The sequence below is a fragment of the Macrobrachium rosenbergii genome, chromosome 19 (assembly GCF_040412425.1).
Source record: "Macrobrachium rosenbergii isolate ZJJX-2024 chromosome 19, ASM4041242v1, whole genome shotgun sequence".
NCBI classification, from domain to species: Eukaryota; Metazoa; Arthropoda; class Malacostraca; order Decapoda; family Palaemonidae; genus Macrobrachium; species Macrobrachium rosenbergii.
The window spans coordinates 21,541,657-21,549,156 of record NC_089759.1 but is presented as its reverse complement, the minus strand read 5'-3'; the positions used below and the strand labels follow the sequence as shown (position 1 = coordinate 21,549,156).

Genomic DNA, 7,500 nt, shown 5'->3' with positions numbered 1-7,500 from the left:
CTTTAACGTCTTGCCCATGAGCAAAATCCTTCTAGAGAGCCACATGAATCACTAGTGTTGTTCAACTACTTTATATTAATTATATCACTTATCAACCTCATCTCAGTGACAGTCGTATCATACTCGAACTGTTAAAACCTGGAAAAACACAGCTTATCGGAAGCAACAAAGGCCCCTATCTCGAAACCCAAGCATTTCTAGAAATAATGGTTCATAGCTAAAATTTTTTTGCTGGGACATTTTCGATAAGGAAGGAATAACACTCAAATTTTACTACTATTTTCCATACGATAAATCCTTGTAAAGAGCATTCTTTCCGAAAAACAGATCCGTCCCTCACACCTGTGTCCTGGCATTTCTCTAGGAATGCTTAGAAAGCGGCTCGCGTGAGAATGAAAGGTATCTAGAATAGTGTTTCAACATTAGGATATTAGCAGACATTTCCATCGCATGATTCCTCTCTCTCTCTCTCTCTCTCTCTCTCTCTCTCTCTCTCTCTCTCTCTCTCTCTCTCTCTCTCTCTCGCTCCATTCAGAATTAATATCCTTCTTGAAACATGAAATTAAAATATGTTAAACATCAATGTTGGCTAATTCTGGTATTTATGTAAAGTAATAAGAAACTAGTTTCTTTAGTGAACCTTGCCTTCTCTCTCTCTCTCTCTCTCCCCGCCACCCTTTAGGCTTAATCTTCTTCTTGAAACATCTAATTATAACATCAATATTGGGCAACTCTGGTATTTATGTTAAGTAATATTAAACCAGTTTATTTATAGAATCTTACCTGAAAAAGCTGTTGTCTGTAACACTCTAGGCAGAAACGACCTCGTCCCTGGTAAAAAAAAAAAATAACCCATATTAGCGAATTATATTTTCAGGCTTAATATGTAAAAACGTTGAATTTTTCATGTAATTATGAAAAATACTATGGATTTCAACTAGGTCAGCTAAATAGGGTACCGAGAGGTTTCTCACAATATGGGTTTTATTCCCACCTACCTTAAATTGAACTAAAGAAGTATAGTTCTGCACTTTAGGATAATATTAGAAGAGTGAATGAACAGAGTAACAGCGAAGGAAGGAAAGAAGATATGACATTAACCTTACTTGAATGGGCGTCTGAGATATACTTCACAAAACTGGAATGTTAGGATGCCAAGTAACCAAACGCCGTTCACCAATTAATAATTTCTGGCTTCTTCTTTTTCAAGAAACCATACTACCTCTTCCATGTTTTCATTATCAGATGCCCCTTTTTAGTTTCCTGTAAAGGAAAACTATTTAGATGGCTTTGTCTGCCCATCCGCACTTTTTCTGTCCGCTCTCAGATCTTAAAAGCTACTGAGGCTGCAGGGCTGCAAATTGGTATATTGATCATCCACTCTCCAATCATCAAACATACCAAATTGCAGCCCCCTAGCCTCAGTAGTTTTTATTTTATTTCAGGTTACAGTTAGCCATGCTCGTGCGTCTGGCACCGCAACAACACAGGCCACCACGGCCAGCTGAGAGTTTCATGGGCCATGGCTGAGAGTTTCATACAGCATTACAGAAAACTCGATTGCTTCGGCGCATTTTTTACTTGTTATATTGAGAAATCATATAACTACACTAATGTCTCGGTTTCAGGAACTATTTTATCCCTAAAAACCAAATTATAATTTCCATACCTTCATTTTCAGAAGCTACCTCAATCTTGAGACAAAACACGAGCGTCTCTCTGTTCGTGGAAACAGAAACAGAAGTCCCATTCATCATGAAAAACAGTATTAGTGCTTACATGCTGTATGTCTCTAGATTTCTGGAGCCCCTCTTTACAGAGAAGCAATATGACTGTTCTTGGTTTCAGAGGTCTTCTTTAATATGAGAAACCATACTAATGCTTCCACGTTCTCAGTTTCAGAAGCTCCTTATGTCTCAAGAAATCAAATGACTGTTTTTTTATAAGTTTCAGGAGTTCGTTTTATCTCGGGAAACCAGGCAATTACTTCAGTGTACTCAGTCGCAGTATTGCCTCTACATTCTCGGAAACCAGCCTGATGTTTTTTTATGTTCTCTGTTTTAGAAGCCTGTTTTAACTCGAGAAACAATATTTCGGTCCCGCGGTTAAAAAAAGACCCGCCCTGTCAAGAGAACCATACCAAGGATTCACTGTTCTCAGTTTCATGGGCCCCTTCTATCTCCTGAAACCATGCAACCGTTTCCCTGTTCTCTGTTTCAGAGGTCCCTGTTAAGTCTAGAAAACATAATTGCCGTTTTCCCTGTCCTCAAGAAAATTTCTGTATCATGTTTCTGCAGACAGTTGCACTTCATGAACTATACTGCCTTGTCCATATTTACCGGTTCAGAAGCTCTCTTGTGAAAAATCATGATCCTATTCTCAAAATAAATTCTTATTGTTTTCGCAGACGGTTCAGCATCACGAATTGAACTCCTTGTCCATATTTACCGGTTCAGAAGCTCTCTTATCAAGAGAAACCATGATTCCATCTTTATATTTTCGGTTTCCTGGGCCATTTTTATCCTAAGAAGCCGAAATACGTTTCGATGTTTTCGTTTTCAAGCGCCGCTTTAATTTAGAAGCCCAGCCACCTCACTACAATGTTTTCACCTACATACTACCATTTCCAAGTGCCAAGTTCCGGAACGACCTTGTTCTTTTCCCAGAAGCGTCCTCGTCCTGTACTTGGGACGCAAAGATCCCCGAATGAACGCTAGAAAAAAAAAAATGCGTCACAGGACGAATTCATTCGTGTTTTTGTGCGCATCGTGCACGCACGCGGCCAGATTACGAAAACAACGTTGAGAACATCGGCCGGAGGGAAAGAACACTCAACAGGTGAGGAACAGCAGCTCGCTCACCTTTAACGGTGTCATCAATATTTCGAACAGGTCTAAAAGCCTCCTCCTCCTCCTCCTACCTTGCACAAATTCCCTCTCCCTCTCTCTCTCTCTCTCTCTCACTTTCTCTCTCATGTTGAATTCGTGTATATAATTATCATATGTAAATTGTTTCTGCTTCTCCCTGTCAATCTCTCTCTCTCTCTCTGATTGAATTAGTTTACATATTTATCATACGCAGAATAAATTTCTGCCTCTTTCTCTATAAAATGTATCTGGTGTTCAATTCGTTTACACCATCATTGTCATGGGTAAATTGAGTTCCTGTTTCTTCCCATCTCCCTCTTCCTCTCTCTCTCTCTCTCTCTCTCTCTCTCTCTCTCTCTCTCTCTCTCTCTCTCTCAGGTCTCCTTTCTTTCCTTTTGTTTTCTTCCCTTTCATCTGCCTTACTGTTTATCTCTTTACCTGTTTGTCTATTCATCTGTGTCTATTGATCGCCTTACTGACCTTCTTATCAGTCTTCAAGTGTCATCGAAGGCATTACTCAACATTCTTCCGAGATCACCATTGCTTGCTTAGATTGTTTATCCAATTCTCTCTCGATGCTGATGAAACATGAATTTCTTCAAATATCTATCCGCCTTTCATGTCACTTCGTGCAAACTGAATCGGTTCGCCTGTTTCCATATTTCTTCGTGTATATTCACTACAAAAACGGTACTTGTTATTTAATATTTCCAATAAGAAGCAGATTGGTCTAGAGGGTAAAATACAGTATCAACAAAAGTCAACTTAGCTTCGATTAATGATAATACAAATGGACACATTCCAACAACATATTTATCAAATTTAGGTCTGTATGTTTCCACATTTAACTAAACGAATACAGCTCTAAACTGTTCATAATTCCTTTTACACGACCGTTAATTTATCAAACGTAGGATGTAACTATGTAAATCGTTATCAACATTCCATTTACCGACTTCTTAACATGACAGATATTAATATACGCAAAATTCGTTTAGAGCTTTCCATTATTCAAGATTTAAGCAAAAGTCAAGAGACTCTCTTAACTGACCATGTAACATTATTATCAGTAGTCATAATACGCTCTAATTTTCTTAAATATATGGGAAAGAGTTGTTAATACATTAAGTTTGTAAGTCCATTCACCTTTAAAAGAGCTTTCTTAATACAAAACTAACACGTATTAAACTATATATTCTTTATAAAGACACTTTCCCCCCATTATTTATAATTAAATATCTCTCATCTATCTGATTAGATTTAAGGTACATCCTTTTCACCTATATACTGTATTTGCAAACTCGGCAAACGGAAAAGACCTTTTCCCAAATTCATCTCCAGAGTTAATACGGAAAAATAACTTGTTCTGTACCAAACCACATAAGAGCACAAAAGGCCGCAAAATACACACACACACACAAACACACACTTTTGTTTCGATCAGATACGAGTAGACCTTCAGCCACTCCTCATCTTAACACTACAGCCATTAACTTACTCTCTCATCTATTCTGCACTGCCGCATAATCAATCAAACCCTTTTCATCATCATCTTCTCTTTCCCCAATGTATTTATTTTTTTTTTTTAAACCACTAACAGTTGAGACCTTTTCCAAACACAATTCTACAAGACCCCCTTCATTCTCATTTAACCCAGGAATTCTAGATAATTACCGTCCTCCCATCCGAGTCAGGCAAAGATACATACAGCCTCACGAAACTTTGCTCTTTCACTCACTTTTCCAATTACTCTCCTCTCTGGATACGCTCGAACTTACCTGTGCAACCCTCAGTCTTCTATAGTTCTGCAGATTTCAGCCACTCCAGATAGTATACTGTGATTCTTTGTCTTTCTCAGGACCGATTACCGTGCTCTTCGTCTTTACCTTACTACCTTACTACTATAAGTGCAACGATATCCGATTTTCTTTCTTTATACAAACCAACTGTCTGTACCAAGTGCTCACCCACACACACACACACGCACACACACACACACACACAACACACACACACACACACACACACACACACACACACACATATATATATATATATATATATATATATATATATATATATATATGTATAATGTAATTATAATAGCCACAATTCCCTCTTAACTTCTCGAATTCTTCGAGCTTTTTTTTATACGCTTGTCACTACAAAGCCTTAAGATCTAAGTGCAAGAAGTTGAAGTGGTTGTGATGTCCGGTAGCGGGGTGCGAACCCGTGTCAACATAATCACAAGGAGGTCACGTTGCCGTGGTCAGGTAGGCAACGTGACCTCTTTGTGATTATGGTGACAAGGGTTCGTTTCCCGCTACCGGACATCACAACCACTTCAATTTCTGGTACTTGGATTTAAGGCTTTGTAGTGACAAGCGTATCCAAAAAAGAGGGAAGAATTCGAGAGAAGTTAAGAGGGCATTGTGACTATTACAGTTACATACGTATCTGGTAAAAAGTGACCAGTAGATTCTATAAATATAAATATATATATATATATATATATATATATATATATATATATATATATATATATATATATATATATATATGTATATATATATATATATATATATATATATATATATATAATATATATGTGTGTGTGTGTGTGTGTGTGTTTTTGCACGAACCGATCTGAGGATCTTTTGCACAGCTAATTCTTCCTTGATTAATTAGTTAAAATAAGAAGGGCATTTACTTGTCTATTCTGGAGTTACCTTCAAATAAGGAAAATTATATATATATATATATATATATATATATATATATATATATATATATATATATATATTAATATTTATATATATATATATATATATATATATATATAAATATATATATATATATATACAGTATGTATTTATAAGTATATATACAGTATGTATATTATAAAAACTTCAGTGCAGATGATAGACGAAGCTCATCGATTACCATACATTTTGACTGATTTTCTCGAACGCTTTTCCTCATTCAGCTTTCTTTTAGTGCCAAAGTAATGCTTTTTACATATACACAAATTTAACAGACAATGAATGCTGTAATGCTTGCAATTACTGAAAATCCCAATAATGCTTGCAATTACTGAAAATTCCAAGAATGCTTGCAATTACTGAAAATTCCAATAATGCTTGCAATTACTGAAAATTCCAATAACACTTGCAATTACTGAAAATCCCAATAATGCTTGAATTACTGAAAATTCCAATAACGCTTGCAATTACTGAAAATTCCAATAATGCTTGCAATTACTGAAAATTCCAATAACGCTTGTAATTACTGAAAATTCCAGTAATGCTTGCAATTACTGAAAATTCCAATAATGCTTGCAATTACTGAAAATTCCAATAATGCTTGTAATTACTGAAAATTCCAATAATGCTTGCAATTACTGAAAATTCCAATAATGCTTGTAATTACTGAAAATCCCAATAATGCTTGAATTACTGGCAATCCCAATAATGCTTGAATTACTGAAAATCACAATAATGCTTGCAATTACTGAAAATCCCAATAATGCTTGCAATTACTGTAAATTCCAATAATGCTTGCAATTACTGAAAATTCCAATAATGCTTGCAATTCTGTAAACCCCAATAATGCTTGTAATTACTGAAAATCTCAATAATACTTTCAATTGCTGAAAATCCCAATAATGCCGGCAATTACTGAAAATCCCAATAATGCTTGTAATTAGTGAAAATTCCAATAATGCTTGCAATTACTGAAAATTCTAATAACGCTTGCAATTACTGAAAATTCCAATAATGCTTGCAATTACTGAAAATCCCAATAATGCTTGCAATTACTGAAAATTCCAATAATGGTTGCAATTACTGAAAATCCCAATAATGCTTGTAATTACTGAAAATTCCAACATATAATGCTTGTAATTACTGAAAATCCTAATAATGCTTGCAATTACTGAAAATTCCAATAATGCTTGCAATTGCTGAAAATTCCAATAATGCTTGCAATTACTGAAACTCCCAATAATGCTTGCAATTAATATGGCCGCAAACCTTTCTATTAATATGGCAGCAAACTTTATAATCACATGACAGCAAACTTTTCTATTAATATGGCAACAAACTTTTCTATTAATATGGCAAAAACCTTTTCTATTAATATGGCAGCTAACTTTTCTATTACTATGGCAAGCAAACATTTCTATTAATGCGGCAGCTAACTTTTCTATTAATGACAGAAAATTTTTCTATTACTTTGGCAACACGCCTTTCTATTAATATGGCAGCAAGCCTTTCTATTAATATGGCTGCAAACTTTTAAACTAATGTGGCAACAAACTTTTCTATTAAAACGATAATAAACTTTTCTATTACTATGGCAGCAAGCAGTAGACTTTTTTTATTAATATAGCAACAAACTTTTTAATATGGCAACAAACTTTTCTGTTAATATGGTAAAACACTTTCCTATTAATATGGCATCAAACTTTTCTATTAATATGACAGAAAATTTTTCTATTAATACGGCAAAAAACATTTCTATTAATATGGCAACTAACTTTTCTATTAATATGACAGAACATTTTTTCTATTAATATGGCAAAAAACTTTTCTATTAATATGGCAGCTAACTTTTCTATTAATATGACAGAAAT

General features: G+C 35.0%; 1 protein-coding gene across 2 annotated transcripts in view; it reads right to left on the bottom strand.

Moving 5' to 3' along the window:
* mAChR-A (muscarinic Acetylcholine Receptor, A-type) overlaps positions 1 to 7,500 on the bottom strand; it is a 762,830-nt gene that overhangs the window by 717,782 nt on the left and 37,548 nt on the right. For both annotated transcript variants that reach the window (XM_067121249.1, XM_067121255.1), the window contains exon 4: positions 784 to 831. The gene's annotated coding sequence lies outside the window, so the exon portion shown is untranslated. The remainder of the gene's footprint in view (positions 1 to 783; positions 832 to 7,500) is intronic.